Genomic DNA, 20022 nt, shown 5'->3' on the forward strand with positions numbered 1-20022 from the left:
GGGAGAGCAGAACACATGTGCCAGGAAGTCCCCAGACTCGGTAGTGCCTGCCCTAGTGCTGGTATTTCCTCACTAGACTGCCACGACCCTGACACTTGAAGCTGCTTTTTACAGGCTGTTCTCTGGCTCACCACACCTGGTAGTGGTCAGGGTACCCACAGTATGTCTAGGTGGTTGCTGATACTGGCATCATTGGGAGATAGGTTTAAAAAAATCCTTTATTCTGCCAACCATAACCAGAAAACTGGTTTCATGCTTGTAATCTTTAAAGTATTACAGGTATATTTAAGGTATGTGCAGAGATAGTTCAGGTAGTATCAGAAAGGATTAGTTCATTTGTGTAATCTTAATTTAGTCAGCAAACATGTCTGGTATATTTAATCTGTACCATGAACTGTGCAAGGTACCAGAACTGCAGAAATGAATTATTTTTCTTCTGACTGAAGAGCTCACAAATCCAGTAATGAAGCTGGACAGATAGACATGTAGACAAGCAGACAAGATACACTGTGTGTGTGTGTTTAATTATACATATACTCCAGTAGAGGTATAGGAACTCAGAGGAGGGAGCAAATGAGTTGTATATCATGGCAAAGAGAAGATGCTATCTGAACTTGCCTTAAAATATTAGGAATTTATGAGGCAGAGATGGTCAGGAAGTCCAAGTTAGTGAGGAAACAGTATGTACAAGGAAGGAATGGAGTCCTGGCCTGTGTGGCTAAATTGGTTGAGCGTCATCCCATGCACCAAAAGGTTACCTGTTCAATTCACAGTCAGGGTACATGCCTGGCTTGCCAGTTTGGTCCCTGATAGGGGTGCATATGGGAGGCAACCAACTGATCTCTCTCTCTTTTTTCTCTCTGTCTCTCTATCTCACCCCTTCCTATCTCTCTAAAATCAATACAAACATTTTTTTAAAAGAAAGGAATGAAGACATAATATTTTCACTTGGGGACAGTGAGCAGCATTTTGCTTCTGGAAGATAGGGTACATGCAGGAGGGAGGGAAGTGTGTTTGGATGGCAAAGGTGAGAGTGAACTGTCACAGACTTGTGAGTTTTACTCATAGGAAAATAAATAGGGAAAATGGATGACATGGTTCTGAGATTCTAATGAACTAGGAAATGCAAGACTGACCTCATTCCTCATGCGAGTCTTTTGCAAGCATAAGATGCTGTTTTGCCAATACTACAGAGTTTCAGTTTAACATATCTTGTCATCTCAGCTTGAACTCTGTCCCCTCAACCATAGCTACTTACGCAGAACAATCCTGTTATGTCTAATCCAGCTTTGTTCTCAGATACCACAGTATGAAAAAAGTTCTATTCCATTATTTAATTAGCTTCTCAACAAGGAATAAATAAATTAAGTATATCCACTCAAACCACAGTGGTAAGCAATGTCTGAGCTGAGGAAGGAATTTGTCAAACCTGTTCTTGAATTATTCTGTTACTCCTAAGTTTGCCAAATATATGTTCTTTACAAATATTCATTGAGTTTAATGGAAGCCCTAAGAAATGTAATTTGCAACAACTCTTGCTGAAACTATTTCATTTTTTCCAAATAATTTTGCAAGCATATTTTTCTTTGCAATTTTCTGCTCATAATACCTCCGGTGTATATGGTGAATGACATGTATGCTTTCTCCATATCTGTTGAGTTATTAGGCCAGGATTATGAGTTCTTATGGTTTTCACTTCAGCTTCTTTAAATGTTCAGTTAGAGACAGAGTAAGAAAGTCACTATATTCAATTTATTCTATTGGGAAATAGCTGATAATTTCTAAGGAGTGAGAGAAGAAAATGGTTCCCAAAATATTATAAAGAAATCCTAGCTGAGGAAAATATGAGAGAGTAAAATGTGTAATATTGATATAAAGGAAAGAACAAATAAATTACAATATTTAGCCCTGGTTCTTTAAAACATTTTCTAGAATGGCATTATATGATTCTACTCTTCTGCAAAGATTCATCTATATTAACTGGAAACAAAAATATGGGAAATTTTAATGTAGTGAGATGAAGGGAAGAACACATATAGTATATTTCATTTATATGACAATAAAATAACAAATCTATAGAGATTAAAAGTAAATTAGTGGTTTAGTAGGGCGAGGAAAGGGGGATGGGAGTGACTGTTAAGGGGTATTGGGTCCTTTTTCAGGGTGGTAGCATGTTCTAAAATTAAACTGGTTATGCTGCAGGACTTGATGAAAACACTAATTGCACATTTTGAAATGGGAATTTTTGTGGTATGTGAATTATATCTTTATAAATTTGTTGTTGTTTTTAAAATGTAGAATGGTTCCCTGACCAGTGTGGCAGTTGGTTGGAGTGTGTCCCATGCACCAAAGGGCCCCAGGTTTGATTCCCTGTCAGGGCACATACCCAGGTTGTGGGGTCGAACCTTGGTAGGGCATACAGGAGGCAACCGATTGATGTTTCTCTCACACATCTCTCTCTCTCTCTTTCTCTCTCTCTCTCTTCTTCCTCTTTCTAGAATAAATTAGCATATCCTCAAGTGAGGATTTAAAAAAATTTAGATAGCAAATATTGAATCACTCTTAATTTGTGATTTTTTTAATGCAAAGAATATATGTAAACGGAATTCAGATGAGCCACAGTGAGAACCTGGTTTCAAGTCTGTATTCAAGAAGCAACATTTACTATTCCTTTTCCTTTTCTTTGAATAAGGTCTTTTTAAATTTTATTTTTAGTTAAACATTTATTGTTGAAAGTATTACATATGTCTCCCTTTTTCCCCCATTGACCCCTTCTAGCCTACCCTAGTTCCCTACCTCAGGCCATGAGGCCTTTTTGATGATTAATTCTATTCAGTGGCATCATAAGTAGTTTAAAGTGTTCTTACCTCTGCCTTTGTTATTTGGCTGTAGTGAAACGTTACCTGTAAACTATGAAATCAATTTCTGGAAATTTAGGGAGGTAAGATTGCTGAATTTAGAGTTCAGATGACAAAGATCCTAGTGAAGGAGGGTAAGTAATGCTGCATTTGCAACTCTTTTCCCTGTGTTCTTTCTGATATCACCCGTTCCCAGTGCTGGGATTTACATTTTCTTGGTGATTATAAATAGCTGTGCTTGAAGAAATTATAAAGTACACTATTTTATTGAAGAGTAAAATCAGCAGAGAATTTCGTGAGAGTTTACTCTTTGTGCTGGGCTTGAGAAATAGGTTGCATGCTCCCATGATGCCATGAGGCATCACCATGTCAACTAAGTCTCCCAAGAATTTACAATTTGGACTGACAGCATTGCCTTGGTAATAACAGAGGTTTAACGGATGCTAAGGGTAGGGTATCCCAGCAGTGTAACATAAGTAAGTATATGTTAGGTTTTAACCTTTTTAAATTATTTGCTATTAATTTTTGTTATGTTTATATTAAAATGTTGCTATGTACTCCTCATCAGCCATTCCCGAAATCTGAGCAAATGTGAGCTCATTAAATTGAAGAATGGTACAAAGACATTCTTATTTTATCAGTGGTTGTCACATCATATTTAAAACATTTATTTTCTCATAGTACTCCAACCTCTGGAATAAAGCAATCACTGACATTCAGTCTTCATAGAGTCACCATTTAGGGGGAAATGCAGTTTACATGTTTTGCAATGACATGTGTAAACTAAACATTGTCAGAATTTACTATTAACCAGAATTATATTAAATCTTTTTTTTTTTTTACTTCCTAGCATATAAAAAGGCACCAGATAGTCATTTATAGCAATGTCTTCAAAAAGGGGAATTGTCACATAGCAATATCTTCAAAGTTCATTCATTTAATCAAATATTTAATTAGCATCTACTGTATACCCATCTCTGGAATTGAATAGTTTTGTGGGGGAAGAAAATGTTTGTGCTACATTGAGAATTATTATAGTTACAAGGAAATCAGTGAAAAGGAAGTTCAGTGTAAGATGATTAGTTTTAAAAATGTATTAAAAACGAGGGAATTGGGCTGAGTATTGAAAATAGGTAGTGATAACCACGGATTTACAGAAGTGACAGGCACTGGTAGGAAGAGTTAAGATGTGAAAAAGGCTGCCCCACTCCCATAGGCTTTGTCTGAGATTCTTGAAGGGTATCTCAGCTGCCAAGGTCCCCTTGAGAGGCCTGGGGTCTCAACCCCAAGTCAGGCTCCCCAGCCTAGCACCAGAGCTAGGAAGAGGTGCCCACATAGCTCCTGGCTGTGAAAATCAGTGCTGATTCTCTCTGCCAGGGAGAAACAAGAGTCTGCTAGAGACACAGGCACCCTCCTAAAGGGCCAGTGCACAAAATCTTGTTCACAGCCTCTCTCCTCCCCGGGCTCTGGTGGAGAGAGGGCAGGGTGGACTGGAGGCTTGTGAGGACAGTCTGGGGTTTGTGGCTCTGGAGAGAAAGCTGGGGGGACAGGTATGGGGAACCCTTTGCTGAGTCCCTCTACCACACCACAGACACCATCTTTCTTGGGTGGAGTACACCCCTTCTTACAGCATCAGCCTGGTGGAATGCAATAGCCCCAACCCTGGACTTCCTGCTCCTACCCTGCTGATTCAAAAAAATATGTGCACCCCTATGTTTATTGCAGCATGATTTACATAACCAAGATTTGGAAGCAGCCCAAGTGCCATCAGTAGATGAGTGGATTAAAAAACCATGGTACATTTACACAAAGGAATACTACTCAGCCATGAAAAAGAAGGAAATTTTACCCTTTGCAATAGCATGGATGGACCTGGAGAGTATTATGTTGAGTGAAATAAGCCAGTCACAGAAAGACAAGTCCCATATGATTTCACTTATATGTGGAATCTAATGAATAAAATAAACTAACAAACACAATAGAAACCAAAACATAGATGCAGAAAACAGACTTGCAGATGTCAGAGGGAACAGGGTAGGAGGGCAGAGTGAAAAAGGTGAAGGGATTAAGCCAAACAAAACAAAATGAAACAGAAAAGAAAAAAAAACGCCTCATAGACAGACAATAGTATGGTGATTACCATAGGGTAAGGAGTTCAGGGGGAGGTAGGAGAGAGTAAAGGGAGGATAAATGATTATGGAAGGAAACTTGAATTGTGGTGGTGAACACACAATATAATATACAGATGATGTATTATAGAATTGTATCCCTAAAACCTATATAATTTTATTAACTGTCACGCCAATAAATTCAATTAAAAATTAATTATAAAAGCCACAAAAGTAGGTAGAAATAAAATACCTACTTTTTGTAACCCATACAGGGAGAAAATATTTATAATGCACATACCATACAAAAGATTCATTCAGATTAAAGCTTCTATGTATCAATTAAAAACAAAGAGAGATAACAGAAAAGTAGGACAAGAGGTAAATAGACACTTCACAAAGACGGAAACCCAAAAAGCTGAAAACATTTTTTAAATACTCAAAGCAGAAAATGCAAATAAAAATTACAATATGATACCAATACATATCTATTAGAATAGAAGAAAATAAAGACAGGCAATGCCAAGTTTTTGAAAATATGTGACACTGCCAGAACTCTCATACGCTGCTACTTTAAATACACATTTTTACAAACAATTTGTAAAAACTATTTGATTTGTTAAAACTGGACATATGGATACATAAAAATCACCAATTCCATTCTTAGATGTGTACCTAATATAGTGATAAGTTTACCAATGTGCAGGCACTAGAATGTTCATAGGGCCATTGTGTATAATAGCCACAAACTGCATATTGAACTCTTTTTTAAAAATATATATATTTTTATTGGTTTCAGAGAGGAAGAGAGAGAGAGAGAGAGAGAGAGAGAAACATCAATGATGAGAGAGAATCATTGATCGGCTGCCTCCTGCATGCCCCCTGTTGGGGATTGACCTGGTCATGTACCCTTGTCTGGAATCAAACCTGGGATGCTTCAGTCCGCAGGTCGATGCTCTATCCACTGAGCCAAATCAGCCAAGGCTGCACATTGAACTCTTAATGATGTCCATCAACACTGGAAAGGATAAATAAATGTTAATATATTTCCATGACAATGGAAATATAGCAATGAGAGTAGTCCATAGCAATGAGAGTATCAAAAGCTGCATACAACAATTTGAACAAATCTCACAGAAATAATGTAAGTTGAAAGACATTTTAAGACTATGCACTTATATAAATTCCTACATTTATATAAAGGCAGGTGAAGGGATTAGCTAAAGAACATATATGCATAGCTCATGGACACAGACAACAGTGTGGTAAGGGCCAAAGGAAGGACTCTTGGGGCTGAGTGGAGGTGGGCAAAGTGGGGGGAATGGGGAACATCTGCAATAGCGTCAGCAATAAAAATAACAAATAAAAAAAGAAAAAGAAAGTACAAAATAGATCAAACTAATCTGTGGCATTAGAAATCAGGAAAGGAGTTACCTTGAGTGTGAGGGATAATAACTGAACAGGAACATACAGGGGTTTTGAAAGTGCTGATAATGATCTATTTCTGATCTCAGTGCTGGTTACACAGTATGTTTAGCTTGAGAAAAGCCATTGTGCTGTAAACTGATGACAGATGAACATTAATGTACGCAAATTGTAACTCAATAAGGGATAGAAGTTAGAAGTTTTTAAAAAGTGGAGAGATTACTTCATTAACATACTCCTCACAGACAAATAATTTTCAGAAAAAATATTTTTAAAATTAAAATAAAGATGAAAAGACAGAACTTTAAATACTCTAAAAAATTTCCACAGAGTTAGATTTTTTTTTCACAGTTTATATATTGCAATCTGCTTAAGCTGATCTATTCTAAACAGCCTTTCACCGCTGTGACAGTCCAAAATTAACAACTCTTATTTATATATGTAAGGTCCTTCCAGGGGACATTTGAATCATGAAATATAGACAAAGATGTCTTCAATTTCACTTAAGTCTATTTGTTTAAATATTTATTCTTTGAACATCAGTAGAGCCATGTATAATATTTAAGGGGAATTATGAATCAAAATATGTCAGATTCCACAAAAGAGAGGAAGTCATTCAAACTTCTAGCAAAAACGTGGGGAGTGGGGAGTGCGGGGTGTGCAGTGCATGTGCACACTTTTATGCGTTAGAGTGTTTCTCAAAAATAGAGAAATAAGCTGGGGCCTAGCATCCTGCAAAATGATGCGAATTTGGTTGGAGGATTTCTTTTCTCACATGATGAAGAAAGTTTGATTTATGTTTTGAAGGAAAAACTTTAAATGCCAGTCCATGGCAGGACTTATTAAAAATTATCTTATATTCTTGGTTTTATAGGGAATGACATAATTTTCAAAGGTAATTGACAATGACCCCTATACATTATAAAAATGTTTAATTAACAGCTTTTAAAATGCATTATAGGTATTAGTATTTTTCAATTGTCAACACTGAAAGAAAATTTAACGTTTTCCCTGATAATCAAAGGATTTTTTAAATATTATATCTTACATACAGTAGGCAGGCCATTTCTGAATCTAGGTTTGAAAAATCTTTTTGAACAATTCTTTTTTAAAAAAAATATATTTTATTGATTTTCTATAGAGAGGAAGGGAGAGAGATAGAGAGTCAGAAACATCGATGAGAGAGAAACATTGATCAGCTGCCTCCTGCACACCCCCCACTGGGGATGTGCCCGCAACCAAGGTACATGCCCTTGACCAGAATCGAACCTGGGACCCTTCAGTCCTCAGGCCGACGCTCTATCCACTGAGCCAAACCGGTTTCGGCTGAACAATTCTTTTAAAATTAAGTTTCATATCTTTGAATCCATGTATAATTTTAAATAATTATAAGGCATTATAAAATATTAAACATTTATGAAAGTAACAATTCTCAACAGTTAAATTTGAAAAAAATAAACCAAAGTATCCTGTCATTTTAACACAGCTACTTGACAGTTTTTCCCTAGTAGAATACATCCTAAAGACAAAAATAACTGCAAAAAATGTTTTAAACAGTTTTTAGCATTCATGTTGATGGCATATTATTGGTTTTGTTTATCTGAGACTGGTATATGTACTATGGCATAAAGCAAAAAACAAAGCACATGTAATATTCTAATTCCATTATCCGTAAGGGTCCTTGAAAACCAAGATTGTCCATGTATAAAAAAGGAGATACAGATATAAAATAGAGGCTAGTTAAAAACCTTGTAGAGCTGAATTTGAATTGGAAGTATCAATATAAACTGGTAATTTTTTCTTAAAACTAAACAAAACAAACACTCCAGAGTTTTCCATTTAAAAGTCTAAACAATCCAGTAGCAATTAGCAGACTGAGAGACTGTTTTCTCCAAATAGGAAACCTCTTCAAAAGAAACCTGAGCTCCCTGGGAAATGGCTCATTCCAGATTGGAGGCAGAAAACATCTTCTTGTACCAGATAGCAAGGGAGCTAAAAAACACTATTAGGACTGTCTCAAAAGGAATCACTACCTTGAAGAATCTCCAATTGGAAAATGATGGGAAAATAAAGCATCAATAAGGATAATTATTGCAATGTATTGAAACACATCAAATATGTTTAACTCTGAGTTCAGAATGACACTATAAAAAATACTGTCACTATCTGAAAATACTAGGAAACAAACTAATTTTGTGAAATGGTTGAATAATACAGGGAAGGAATCAAGCATTTAATGCCTTTCCAATATGAATTATATCCCTGGGGGATGAAATGTAGAAATAGCCCTAACCGGTTTGACTCAGTGGATAGAGCGTCGGCCTGTGGACTCAAGGGTCCCAGGTTCGATTCCGGTTAAGGGCATGTACCTTGGTTGCAGGCATATCCCCAGTAGCGGGTGTGCAGGAGGCAGCTGATTGATGTTTCTCTCTCATCGATGTTTCTAACTCTCTATCCCTCTCCCTTCCTCTCTGTAAAAAATCAATAAAATATATTTAAAAAAAGAAATATAGAAATATTTCAACAAATTAATGAAAAGGAATTATGGAATCACATTATCAATCAATATATTGCAATCCCTAATGAACAGATAGATCTAAGCATTCATTCGTGGCTACTAACAGCACAAATTTAAAAACTATTAAGTTCCTGGCCAGTGTGGCTCAGTTGGTTGGGTGTTGTCCAGTGATTCCTGGTCAGGGTACACGCCCAGGTTGCCTGCTTGACTCTCAGTAGGGGAAGTTCAGGAGGCATATAAGAGAAACTGCAGTTTTTGACTCTGTCTGGCATAATGTTCTTCAAATTCATTCATACTGTCCTGAATGACAGGAATTTCTTCTTCTTAAAGACTGCATATGTATAAATACAATATTAACTGCATATATATATATATATATATATATATATATATCACATTTTCATTATCTATAACAAACACTTAGAATATTTCCATACATTGGCTACTATGAACAATGCTTCTGTGAATATGGGAGTGCAGACTTTAAGATAATGATTTTGTTTCCTTTGGATATATACCCAGAAATGAGATTGCTAGATCATATGGTACTTCTAATTTTAAATACTTGAGGAACCTCCATACTGTTTCCATATTAGCTGTGTTAAAACTCTTTGTGGTATAAAATTTAAAACAAATAGATTTGTCACTTCTTGGCACTGTTTTAAAACTTGCCTAAAAGCCTGGCTGGTGTGGCTCAGTGATTGAGTGTCAATCTGTGAATCATGAGGTCAATGTCGGGGCACATGCCAGGGTGTGGGCCTGATCCCCAGTAGGGGGTGTGCAGGAGACAGCTGATCGATGGTTCTATCTCATCATTAATGTTTCTATCACCCTCTCCCTTCTTCTCTCTGAAATCAATAAAGACATATTTAAAAAAATAAATCTTGCCTAACAAACCCTATCTCTCACAGTGGTTCTCAACCTGTGGGTTGCGACCCCTTTGGCAGTTGAACGACCCTTTCACAGGGGTCGCCTAAGACCATCCTGCATATGAGCTATTTACATTATGATTCATAACAGTAGCAACATTACAGTTATGAAGTAGCAACGAAATAATTTTATGGTTGGGTCACAACATGAGGAACTGTATTTAAAGGGCCAAAAGGTTGAGAACCACTGTGTAACAACCTATTGAATACTTTTGAACAATAATAGGTACAGAGGCAGAGCTGCCTCAAACTGATTGTCAAACTGCAGTGGGAAGGCCAGGGAGGGTTGGGGGGGAGGAGGGAGGGGATTAAGAGATCAACCGAAGGACTGGTATGCATCCATATAACCATAACTAATGGACATAAGACACTGGGGGGTAAGGGAGGGCAGGGGTCTGTCAAGGGCGGGGGGGAAAAAAGGACACCTATGTAATACACTTTGTAATACTTTTAGCGAAAAAAAAAAAAACAACAAAAAAAAAAACAAAGGAAGTTACAGATTTTTTGGGGGGTGATAGATTTATTGTAGAAGACATATAATTTTCATATATTTTTGAAAGGACCAGTGATACAGCTCTGAGCTCGACCTTGGGTTTCTAAGGGGAAGAAAGTCTGCCTAAGAACAGGATGTTAGTTGAGGGATTGTGTCGAATGAAAAAAATGAATGGATGGTCGGCCACAAAATTTTCAACAGTTGCTGGCATAGGCGAGAAACCCTTTACAATTAGGGCTGTGGCAGCTGCTGCCTCTGTGCCCTCCTCATTAACTTCCACAAAAGACTTGTGGATAATTTTTGATATAAAAAGACCTCTGTCTCTTGACATGCCTGACAGATCAGCCTTGCTATCAAAGAGATCCTCTATACCCAGACTGGTCAGGTGAGAGTTGAGGTTGTAGCTCTCTTCCAGCTTGAACCTGGGCAGGTGCACGTTGACTTCAAAGGATCTGAGATTCATAGGTTTGGTCCACTCATGCAGTTTTTCCAGAGTCAATTGTTCTTCGATCTGAAATGAGAAAGGGCAAAAGAAGTGGTGAGAACTATTTCACGTAAGCAAGGCAATACACATTATTTACATGGATGGACTCATGTTATCAGTTCCTAATCAGTTTCCTTTATGTTTTTTGCCAAAATAGATTCCATTTGTAGGATTTCATTGCTTTTCAGCAATTGGTGAGAATAGATCAGAGCTGTGGTCCAAGCCATCTAGGGCCCAAGTAACAGGTATTTTGGACATCAGAGGCTTCAACTACCCATCCATCCACCCAGCCAACCATCCATCCACCCAGGCTTTCCTAAACCCCTACCACACTGGATTACTGTGGTAGGCCAAGATGACTGTTATTATTTTAACTGGTTCATTGGTGCAACGCAAAATTAAAAAGTTTTCTTCTATTTCTTCTATTCTGAAAAAAAAAAAAAAAAAAAAAAAAAAATAAAGGGCCAAAAGGTTGAGAACCACTGTGTAACAACCTATTGAATACAATTAATATTTGACTAGAAAAGTTGATGCACCAGAGGAAAAAAATATTACAGCAAGAGTATTCACAGTGTTTAGCACTCCCACATAGCCTAGGAAACTTAAGTTCAGTGAAGTGAAACAATTTGAGAAAATAATGGATTTAGCAAAAAGTAAAACATTTAAAACACATGTGTCTGATTTAAGGTGTAATTCACTTGTACTGCCTCTCCAAAAGAAAGGTCATTACCTCTATCTGCCATGTGTTGTTTTTTTAAAATTGATATCCCACCAAGTTACAACAAATCAAGTAAGTTATTATTATATCCTATTACACTGACAAGGAAACTTGTGTCTGCATTCACCTAATATGGGCATTGGAGACATTTTCTGAGCTAAAATCTATTAGATTTAAAGGGCAGTATCTCTGCTCTAACATTCTTAGTAGTTTCCTTGGGAATAAAGTTCAAAGAAGTATAATTCCCTGAGAGGAGGTCTTAGGAATATGTTTGTGTCTGGCCTTACATTTGTAAGTGACAGCCCTGAGTCACACCATCATAGCTGTTCTTAAATCAAAAAAACCTCAAACTCTACTAGATGCTAATTACAGAGAATAATTGTGAAGTTATGTCTTATTACATATAAAATCATTTAGTTTTATTGCTTATCAAAGGAAAAATAATACAAAGCAAGCCAACAAGAAAAGCATAAACAACATAAGTAAAAAAATATTTCATTGATAAAAATCAAATTTTGGTGGAAGCTGATGCCTCCTGCCAGGATATGTTTCACAACAAAAGGACATAAAAAAAGACAACCATGAAATAGCAAAAATAAAGTGTGTATTATGACATAGGAAAAAACCCCAAATCTTTCAGCATTATCTATGTATATGCAGTTCCTTCTGCTTTCCCCATCAAAATTAAGAAACATTAATATTGAGTCACATCAAATTTAAAATTGTACATTTCTGAAGTGAATAGATATGCAAATAGGTCACTTTATAAATGTTAAATGTAGCTAAAGAGTTAACATAAATAAACCAGTATCCCAATAAATAGTTTTCATTTACTAAACCAGGATGATCAAAATCAGAATAAACACAATGACCTATGAGAGGTAGACTTTTCAAATAAGTACACTGTAAAATTTCTCTTTGATAATCTTTTCCAAAACCAATGTTGAAATGATTTCATAAGCCAAAGTAAATCTGTCTGCTAACAGACAAATCAAACCACCTATGATTTTCTTATTGTTTTGATTTTCTGTTCTAGCTTTTCTCTTTCTTTGGAGCTGATAGAAAAATCTGAAGTACAAAGAAATAAAGCAGAGCAAATTGTAAGTTCATACACACAAAAACACCCACTAGCATATGTTGACCCAGAAACTTCCTGTAGGAAGTGCCTTTTAAGGGTATATTATTTTACTTCCTACATTTTCTTTTCTCTTTACATATAATGAACAACAATAAAAAAAATGGCCAGTGTGCTTAATGGTTAGAGCCAATGGTTAGAGCCAATGGTTAGAGCCAAAGGGTTGCAGTTCAATTCCTGGTCAAGGTCACATACCTGGGATGCAGATTGAATCCCTAGCCCTGGTCACGTGTTGCATGAAGGAGCAACCAATGGTGTGTCTCTCTCACATCTCTCTCTCTCTCTCTCTCTCTCTCTCTCTCTCTCTCTCTCTCTCTTTCCCTTCCTTCCTCTCTTCCATGCTCTCTAAAAATCAATGGGAGAAAAAAAGAAAATAAAAGGAAAGTGTAGAAAACAAAATTAGGGTTTAGGTCATTTAAGTGTTCTGACTGAGGCATTGCAGTAAATTTCCTATGAGAGAAAATTTGAAGAAATTATTAATAAAACTAGAAAGGTATTTTCAATTAGCAATAATTTGTACACATTAAATCCTACTTAGATTTTTCTAGAAAATAGACATGAAACATTAAAGCCTTTATTACCTGTAATTCCTAGGTGTAATAATTATAGTTTGTTTAGAAAGCAGTTTCAAAATTAGTCAGTAATTGGTTTTGGCTCTGAGAAAGAAACACATAAGGATATTTATTTTTCATCTTTAAAAAAGCACGGAACATTTTGCTTAAATTTCCCATTTCTGTTATATTACTAAACCACTGGTTATGGGCATGATGCCTCCAAACTTTTAAATACTAAGGGGACTTATTCATCAGAGGGAGTGAAATACAATCTACCACATACCACATTGTTGAAATTTTAAATACCACATGCATATTCTGTTTACAAAGCTATGCCATAAGGGAAAGGCAATAATTAAATTGAACACATGGAAGAAAATCATCACTTTAAATTTCAATATATAACTCTTATCTCTAAATTAAATTGGATATTAGATAAGTCCTTGAAAACCTGCATATTATTGTATATTTTTTTCAATCTCTCTCAAATAGACATATGTATATTTCTCCTATATTTGGAGATAAGAGTCTTTAAAGAGACAACCAAGTTAAAATGAGGTTTTTAGGGTGGACCCTAATCCAATACAACTAATATTCTTAATAAGAAAAAGGAAAAATTTGAATCCAGGCATGTTCACAGCAAAAACATCATGTGAAGATGAAGGCAAAGAGTGGGTTGATGCTTCCTTAAGCCAAGAAACACCAAAGATTGCCAGCAAACTACCAGAGGCCAGGAGAGTCACGGAATAGATGCTTTCTCAGAGCCTGCAAACGCAAACAATCCCACCAGCACTTTACTTTTGGACTGAGATCTAAGCCTCCAGAGTGTGAGAAAATAGTTGTTTGTTTTTCAAGCCACCCAGTTTGTGGTACTTTTACAGGAGCCCTAGCAGACTGATACACCATATTTTATCTAGGATTCCATAGTTTCACTTCATGTCTCTTTTCTGTTCCAGCATCGCATATTACCTAGTTATCATGTGTCTTTAGATTGCTTTTGGCAGCGGCGGTTTCACAGACTTATTTTTTGATGACTGTGACAGTTCTGAGGAATAATGTTCAGATATTTTGTAGAATGTTCCACTGTTGACATTTGTCTGGTTTTTTTTCACATGACTAGACTGTGGTTATGAGGTTTGGGGAGGAAGAACACAGGAGAAAGTGCCATTTTCGTCAACATGATATATCGCTGTTGATATTGACCTTGAACACTTGGATAAAGATCTGTCAGGTGTCTCCAGTGTAACACCGCTCCTTTTAACCCCCCTTTTCTACTATACTCTTCAGAAGAAAGTCACTGTGCCCCTCTCACACTTCAGAAGTTGTAAGTAATGCTCCTCTCCCAGTATTTAATTACTTAGAATTATCCTCATGGGAGAGTTGCCTCTCCTCCCCGACTTATTTATTTATTCAAACATTTACTTATATTAGTACAAACTCAGGGAAGTTTAATTTATACTTTGGGTTATAACCTACTGCTACTTTACGTTGTGACCCAAACTGTTCACTGTTCTACCTTTGGCCATTGGAGTTATTTCATTTGGCTCCTGTATCCCATTGACAGGTTCTTATCAATGTGTTTGTGTGTGTGCGTACTTCCTTACTTTCTGGTGTGACAAGATGCTCCAAGATCATCTGTACATTACCTGTTCCAGTCTTAGAATCGGCCATTTTCCAAGAATTCCTGGTTCCTTTTATCACAAACCAAGATCAGGGCACTATATGTGCTAATTACTACTGAGATAGCATTGCTTTTATGCTACCTCAGATAAAAGCACAAAGAAATATGTGTGTGTTCATACACATATCTGAAATCATTTCTATATGTAACTATCTGTATGTGTGTGTTTGTATATATACATACATACATACATACATACATATATTCATAGTATATTGGAAAACACACCTGAACCAAAAGTACCTTGAGAGCCAGGCACTGAGACAATTTTTGGTTTAGCCATTATTGAAGAAGTTACTGGATTCTGAATATAATAACATGATGATGCTTTGATAGTGTAGTTTACTTCTTTAGGCATTAAAGTGATATGTCATTGGATTGTATTTGAGACATCCTATATAATAAAGAGGTGATATGAAAATTGGCTGTCACACCCTCACACAACATGGCTGTACCCATGTGCTCAAAAGATGGCCACCACAAGATGGCCGGCAGGGGAGGGTGATTGTGGGCTATCAGGTCAGCAGGGGAGGGCAGTCAGGGGTGACCTGGCCAGCTGGGGAGGGCAGTTGGGGGGGACCAGGCCTGCAGGGGAGGGCAGTTGGGGGTGACAGGACCTGCAGGGGAGGGCAGTTAGGGGCGACCAGGCCAGCAGGGGAAAGCGGTTAGGGGCGATCGGGCCGGCAGGGGAGGGTAGTTGGGGGCGATCAGGCTGGCAGGGGAGCAGTTAGGCATCGATCAGGCTGGCAGGGGATTGATTAGGGGGTGATCAGGCTGGCAGGCAGAAGTAGTTAGGGGCAATCAGGGAGGCAGGCAGGCGAGCAGTTAGGAGCCAGCAGTCCCAGATTGTGAGAGGGATGTCTGACCGCCGGTTTAGGCCTGAGGGGTCCCATATTGGAGAGGGTGCAGGCTGGGCTGAGGGACAGCCCCCCCCCATCCCCCCAGTACACGAATTTCATGCACTGGGCCTCTAGTATCATAATAAAGAACGTTAGGGTACCTAGGACCTCCCTCTGATTAATTTCAAGTTTAATGATAGTAAAAATTACTCATCATTTCATTATTTGTCTGATTATAAGGGTATTCTTCTTTCTGTTGGCAATGTGGATGTATACATATGGATACTCACATTTTCTAGTCATAATGGTGGCAAAATTGAAGGAAAGTAGTTGTTAGGAAATTGATCCATTCTAAGGGTAAGTAAAAATATCCTAGACACTTGCAGCATTATCTTACTCCCTTCAAGTAAAACAGAACCATTTTAAGACCCTCTTTTTTATTTTTAAGTTACTGTTTAGGCCCTGGCTTGGTAGCTCAGCTGGTTAGGTATGCCAAGGTTGTGGGTTTAATCTCCCATTAGGGCACATACAAGACACAACCAATGAATGCATAAATACCTGGAACACAAATCAATGTTTTTCTCTCTCTCAAAAATCAATTAACAATTGCAGTCTACATTCAATATTATTTTGTATTAGCTTCAGGTGTATAGCATAGTGGTTAGGCAATCATATATTTTACAAAGTGTTCAAACTTAAATATAAGACTCAAAACCATAAACTTATAGAAGAAAACATAGGCAGTAAACTCTTTGAGAGTTCTCATAGTGATTTTTTTGATACATCTCTCTGGGCAAGAGAAACACAGGAAAAAAATAAACAAATGGGACTACATCAAATTAAAAAGTTTTGCACAGCAAAGGAAACCATCAAAATAAAAAGACAACCTACTGAATGGGAGAAGATACTTGCCAATGATACATCTGAGGGGCTAATATACAAAATTTATTAAGAGACATTCTGTATGCTGCTTTTTACAAAGACTTTCCAGAAACACCACTTTATTGTAGTTGATGCAAGATATTTTTTTTCTGTCCAAGAGTTTACAATATTCAGTCATGCATGCCTAAAAAAGCAAAGCATTTTAGAAGAAAAATAAATTTTGAGTGGAATATATTCTATTTTGCTTTGCTTCTAATTCCTTTTGAGTAAAATGTTTTTAAAAAGGAAATGAAGAATGGAGATGACCTCTTGGCATAAGCAGCTAGATATTTTTCCAAGACCAGTAGCTTCAGAGACCTTAATAACACCAGAGAATCTCTGATTTCTTTTCCTATCATTTGTTTAAAATCTCTAGAGGAAGGTTGGGGGGCAGAAGGGAGGGGAGTAAGAGATCAACCGAAGGACTTGTATGCATGCATATAAGCATAACTAATGGACATAAGACACTGGGGGGTAAGGGAGGGTAGGGGTTTGTCAAGGGCGGGGGGGGAAAAAAGGACACTTATGTAATACCCTTTGTAATACTTTAAGCGAAAAAAAAATAAATAAATAAAATAAGAAATAAAATCTCTAGAGGAAGAAAGAAATGCCGTTTCATAAATATGAGAGCATTTTATGGCTTGTCTTCAGAGTTTAATTGTTGAATAACATCAGTTATTAGAAGGAGGAATATTGTTATCACTTGTTTCATAGTTAAGAACCTAAAGTGAATGTGGCTTGACAGAAATGTTTAAATGAGGGAGGAGTGTTAGCATTTTGATTTTGTTTTGATGAAGGTACTCTAATTCCATCATGAAAAAACAATGCCTTTCTCTAGCATGCCTCATTTGCAATGGAACTGAGTAGAACGTGCTAGTGCTCCTGTTAACATCAGATTCAGCAGGTTTTAATGCAGTTACACAAAGGAGTTTTGCCAAAAGGAGGGATAAATATCACAACCATTCATTTCACAGCGCTCTCCAATCTGGCTGCAACTGTTTTGCTAAGCAACACATCAGTTAATTAAAAGGAAATTAAAAGGCGGGACAGGAAGAAGAGAGATTTAGAAGAAAGAGTTTTCAAAACCATTTTTGGCTTTAGAGAAAACAATTTATGATCATTAGCATGAGTGAAATTCCTGGTTGGCCTAAGCTAATGAAAACATTCTTAAAGCAGAGATTTTTTTTCAGAAATAAAAACAAACGAACAAAAAGACAAAATGGTCCTCTGAACACCACTAGTGAGTAACAAGAGGAGGCAGGGTAAGTAAATATCCACATTTTGTGTAGCTGAATCCCTCTACTTCCTCAGAGTTATGAAGTAAATATGCTCATTGAGTGTGCTTTCCTTGGTTCACGGATCAAAGCACAACGTATCCTGGTGACTGTTTTTCTAAATTGGTTCCTTTAGCATTTACCCTTTGGTAATTTTTACACTGTGCACTATATTGTCTGAAAGTAATTAAATATTAGAAGGTATTTATAACTCATTGGTTGCAAAATTACCTATGCTAATATTGTTAATAACCACAGAAGGAAGAGGGCAAGACAGTTATTTTCATTCTGGTTTTATTTCTTGGCAAACCCACTACAGTGGCCTCCTTTGGTTGTGAGAGATGGGACAAGAATTATGGCAGTTCCCCAGTCGATGTGCACCAAGTAGCCTCGGACTCTTTTCTAAGAACTAGGTTTTCAGGTAGCTTGTTCAGCACTCTTGTGGAATTATCTACACAAAAGGGAAAAATGTATTTGTTCAATGTTTCTGTCTCTGTAAAAATAAACACTGTAAAATCATTTTTACCTATGTTCTCATTTACTTTCTTCATCAACTTTGCAAAGTAAACATTAATGTTTATCCCATTTTTTTTAATAGTTGAGGAAACTGAGTATGAAAAACTATTTTGTCCAGCCTGGCCAGGTGGCATAGTTGGTTGCAGTGTTGTCCTGTACACCAAAACATTGCAGGTTTTATTTTCAGTCAGGGCACATACCTAGGGTGCAGGTTTGATCGCCATTCGGGTACACCTGGGAGGCAGACAATCAGTGTTTATCTTCTCTCTCTCTGCCCCTCTCTCTAAAATCAATAAAAACATATCCCCAGGTTAGGATTAAAAACAAAACTCTCTTATCCAGATCCTTATAAGTATTGTGGAATGGAATTTAATTTTGAGTACCAGACTCCAAAATTGTGATATCATACCAGGCACTGTATTAAGAATTTTGCAAGTATTTGCTAATTGATCAATCCACATTAAGAGTTTAGCATTAATCAATACTAAAGAAGTTCCACGAGACTGCACACAATTTAGATGAATAAATGATTGAATGAATGAATGAATGAATGAAGCAGGTAAGCAAGCATATGCTGCCTGTATCCTGTGGAATGAATGTTTTTCAAGTGATTGGAATTTGTACTTAATCATAAGATTGGTGTCCGTCTTTACTAATTTATTGGTTCATTTGTGCCCATAATAAATTGTAGAAAAAGATTTCTAGAAAGTATTCTTCAAGGTAATATTTTCAACTTGAAATCTAAAAGGATAAAAAATATTACTTTTTAAACATCATTTATTCCTTTCCTATGGAAGACTTTAATTATGATATTTAATTGTAACATTTATAGAGCAATAATAAGATTTTTTTCAAACAGTTGACAAAATATCCCAAAACATGTTTGAGCTAGGCTTCTAAGATGTGCTTTTTAAGATGTGCTTTTAAATAGTCTTTTGTGACATACATATATTGAAGTAACTATAAATATATTGTTAATATATTTAAAATTATCACATCATAGTAACTTCACTGTTATATTGTTCAAAAATGTAATTTCTATTATTATTATATCACCAAGTTGATTTAAATTGAATTAAATTAATTGGCAAAAATAGCTGAAAAGCACCCTTTTCCAAACTGCTGTGATTCTACATGGACATATACATATGGAGAGAAAAACCGATACAGTTTAAGATAATAGAATAGTCTTTTGCTTTGTGAATGCAGATGTTCCATGAGCAAGAGAATGTCTACTAGTATATCATTGTCTGTAACTAATTTTCTTAGAGAATTTCAACAAATTCATTTGTCAAGTTATTGCCAGTGAAAATGGGTTGGTTCTTGCAATGCCGTGAGAAAGGAATTTCAAAGGGCACGTGTAAGGGGAAAATTTAAGCCTAGTGGAAACATGTATTGAGTTGAAGGGAAATAATATGCCCCCAAGGTTTACCCAGGCTTATGCTGGGCCCTCCTCCTAACCAGTCGCCTTCTTGGACCTTCCAGGGTTCCAGGCCCTCATCCAATCTGATTACCTACTTTTCCTATTTTCTCAGACTACACTCCACCCCTTTTTGTTGCCATTGTGGC

At 36.8% G+C, this 20022-nt stretch overlaps 1 protein-coding gene across 4 annotated transcripts in view; it reads left to right on the top strand.

The window, feature by feature from the left end:
• PRR16 (proline rich 16) overlaps window positions 1–20022 on the top strand; it is a 240338-nt gene that overhangs the window by 209316 nt on the left and 11000 nt on the right. The window contains exon 3 of one of the 4 annotated variants that reach the window (XR_011471110.1): window positions 12570–12633. The exons of the other annotated variants lie outside the window; for them this stretch is intronic. The gene's annotated coding sequence lies outside the window, so the exon portion shown is untranslated. Of the gene's footprint in view, window positions 1–12569; window positions 12634–20022 lie in introns of those variants that run through there. 4 annotated transcript variants of the gene reach the window in all.

This window comes from Myotis yumanensis, unplaced genomic scaffold (genome assembly GCF_028538775.1).
Source record: "Myotis yumanensis isolate MYYU_CA2020_CCGP unplaced genomic scaffold, mMyoYum1.0.hap1 SCAF_4, whole genome shotgun sequence".
NCBI lineage: Eukaryota > Metazoa > Chordata > Mammalia > Chiroptera > Vespertilionidae > Myotis > Myotis yumanensis.